This window comes from Pinus tabuliformis, chromosome 2_1, assembly GCF_031772625.1.
Source record: "Pinus tabuliformis cultivar Carrire ecotype Pingquan chromosome 2_1, CPIR1, whole genome shotgun sequence".
Taxonomy (NCBI): domain Eukaryota; kingdom Viridiplantae; phylum Streptophyta; class Pinopsida; order Pinales; family Pinaceae; genus Pinus; species Pinus tabuliformis.
This window is the reverse complement of record NC_142299.1, coordinates 173133486-173137182: the sequence shown is the minus strand read 5'-3', so window position 1 is coordinate 173137182 and position 3697 is coordinate 173133486.

Below are 3697 nucleotides of genomic sequence, written 5' to 3'. Positions count from 1 at the left end.
CCGCATCTGTAGCTCCAACTGAGGTGCTCCAAGAGAATAAGATAAAGTTTAGAGTCCAAATATTACTAAGGGCTAATAGTATTTGATTGTTTCTATTGTTACCTGACAGTCTAAAAATAGACTTTGATCACACTGCTGTGATCCAAAAAATAGAAGTCCATCTATTTTTCCCAACATGACCAATCATCCATAAACAAAATCCTGCAACTCATAGACCATGATCCATATGTCTAAAAGTAGACATAGTCTAAAAATACACTTTGCGCCAAAACTTGCCTGAAGACCACTTAGTGAAGGCGACTCCTTTCCACTAAGCTCCATCAACTTGTTGCAATCTCAACAAGCATTTCTTGTTGCACACTTTTCAATAGAGGGACTACCTGATGCACAGCTCTATGTAGTGCCTGTCGTGGATGGCCACTTTGAGGATATAATTCATTTCTTAAACACAGGAACCGCGCCGCAGGGGTATTTTGTTCAACAAAAGAAAGAATTGGTGATACGTGCAACCGACTTTACTGTTATTGTAGGACACCTCTACAAAATGCGCAACGATGAAATATTACGCCGATATGTACCTAAATTCGAGCAAGGACAGATCCTTGCCGAAGCACATGGGGGGGTTGCAAGAGGACATTATGCGAGATGCGCCACAACACATAAGATTCTTTGCGCTGGACTATGTTGGCCAACCCTACATCAAGACTCAAAAGCGTACTCTTGGGCTTGCGACGTATGTCAACGGGCTGGGAAACCATCGCGGAGGGACGAAATGCCGCTCAAGCCACAAATGACGCTGCAACCATTTGAAAAATGGGTGATCGACTTTGTGGGGCCTATCACACCTCAAGGAAAGATGGGTGCGCGCTATATCATCACCGCGACAAAATACTTGACCTGATGGGCGGAAGCACAGCCAGTTAAGGATTGCACAGCTGCTACAGCTATGAAATTTTTGTTCGAGAATGTGTTGACATGGTTTGGATGTCCAAAAATTCTAATGAGTGACCACAGAACACACTTCCTGAATGAGACTATCAATGCGCTTACTGAGGAATTCCAGATATATCATCAACAGAGTACGCCATACCATCCGCAAGTGAATGGGACCATCGAAGCGTTCAACAAGATTTTGGAGGCTGCGTTGACCAAGGTATGTAATGCACAGTGAAACGATTGGGACTTGCGCATACCTGTTGTGCTATGGGCATACCGAACCACGTGCAAGAAGTTGATGGGCTAGACATCTTTTCGGTTAGTCCATGGCATGGAAGTCGTAATGCGAATGGAATACATTGTACCTAGTTTACGAATAACAACAATAACAGGCATGGCAGACCGCGGGGCCTTGGAAGAAAGGCTCATGCAACTGGACGAACTTGAGGAGGAATAGTTTTTGGCTAGATTCCATCAGCAGGTACAGAAGCAGCGAGAAAAAGCTTGGCATGATCGCCATATCAAGTTGTGCACATTCAAAGAAAATGATCTAGTATTACTGTATGACAGCAAGTTCGAGAAATTCCCTAGAAAGCTCCGAATGCATGGTGGGGACCCTATGTAGTCAAATAAGTCACAGATGGAGGTGCGGTCCAGCTTGCCAAGCTTAATGGAGAACCCTTCCCGGGAAAAGTAAATGGCAGTCGCCTGAAGCTCTACGTAGGTGGGCTGACTCCCTGACTAATCGACTGAGGAACAGTCTCACTGCCCCAGCCAGTTGAAAGAGAGCGCGAGATGATAAAGCAGTATTTGGGGGATCTACGTGAAAGCAAGGGTGCGCGTAGACTTGGTATGTCAGGGTCGCGGTTGCACAGAAGAGGTTGTGTTGCTGCGTGGACAGGTAGAGAGGTGACTGTTGCTGTCACTGTTTATGACAGGATGTCTGAGTCATGGTGAAAAGGAGCGGGCGGTGGGCAATTAAGAGATGAGGTATGAGCCAGATCTAGAACAATCTGCCGCAGGCTTAATGTTACGGTGCCAGAAAAGGAGGGAACGACTGAATTTGAATTTCAAAATGCTTATAAATCACAAGGGGGATTTCACTGAACGATCTGTGGTTTCGAGCAAAGTAAGCTATTGTGCCTTTCCATTGGTATGGACCTGCTCAGCATTGATGCTAAAGGAGTAAGCCCGAGGGTTGGAATATGGCCAATGGAGATGCAAGACTTTCTGGATAGTGTGGTGTCAATGACCGCGGGCGCTGCGCAGAGTTCAACACCGACGGTAGGGGATGTATTGGAAATTCTTAGAGACGAAACAACACTGGTTCGGATGTCGTTGCCTACTCCATGGGCTAGCCAGGGACCCATAAAAGATAAGGGAAAGACTATGAATATGAAGAAAAATGATGGAATTGTAGTTAATAGTTCGTCTCTGATGTATTGTGAAGATTGGGATCTTGCAGACAGCAACACCTTTCTTGCAAAAATGCAACACAAGCTACAACAGATAGTGCGTATAGTAGACCAGATATTGGAAAGTTGCTGCTATGGCGCGAAGAGTTCCCATATGCGGCACCCCAACTTGAGCTAAAATCCTATGAGGGGGTGCTTTGTGTTAACTGAGAAAAGAAGAATGAGTATCATCAGTTGCATGAATTAGTAGAGGCAATGAAGCAGGAGCTTGAAGAAGCATTGCAGGAGAAAAAGAGGGAGCATCAGAACATAGTGCGTCACTCACAAGAATGGTGGACCACGAAGCCTTGGTAGCGCGTATCGCCACAACGACGAGTGACTCAGGACGAGTCACGATGATTGTGTTGGGGGCTTGTTGGGTAGCGGAGGCCCCGTGTAACAGTTTTGGGGCGTAAAGACCATAATTTAGGAGAATGATATTGTAAAAAGTTCCGCAAAGTGTGTGGAGGGTGAAATGTAATAGGTCGAGTCAAAGGGTTGTCCACCCAAAAATAATATAAAATAATATGAAGTGAGTTGGCCTGCCCATGGTCCGCGGACCATGGGAATGTATAAATAGAGCGAGGCCCTAAGGGTAGAGGTAGCTTTTTGGAAGATCTGATGGTATGGTTTTGTGAAAGTAATATTCTCTCTGAGTCTGTAAGTATGGGTTGTAAGGGTTAGTAGATAGCTAGAGGCTCCGCAGCTATGTGTGAGGAGGCCTAGTAGAGTTCGCAGATGTGTGCATGGACCCCTGCAGCTGTGTGCGTAGGGCATAAAGTGGATTGTATTGAAGCAAGGACATTAATAAAGATAAGTTGATTATGAAATATTGCGGATCTGGCTTTATTCTGGTTTATACATCTGTTATGATTTACATGCTTATGTTCAGAATTTATGCTTCTGTATGATTGCGCACACTGGTTATTACTATTAAATGTTTGCGTAAAGACCCTAAGAATTAGATATGATCTATAATATACTCAGTAATAATAAGAATTAAGAAGCGCTGAGGTGTGGACCTCCACGCAAGTCGGACAGTGGTACAGAGTGGCGCGAGGCCATAGATCGGTTCGCGATCCCTCTAGAACACATCTAGACATCCCAAGGGTGCGGAAACCTGGTTCCAACACCCTCCCCTACTACCTCAGGTGAGACTTCAGTCCGTGCTCCACAGATTGTTGCCAAAAGGGCTAGTAGCGCAAGGTTTATTGGGCTAATAACTCTTCTGAACCTGGGTCAGGCCCCAATAAGCCAACAAGTAGCATCCCTCTTCTTCACGAACAATACTAGTGCACCCCAAGGCG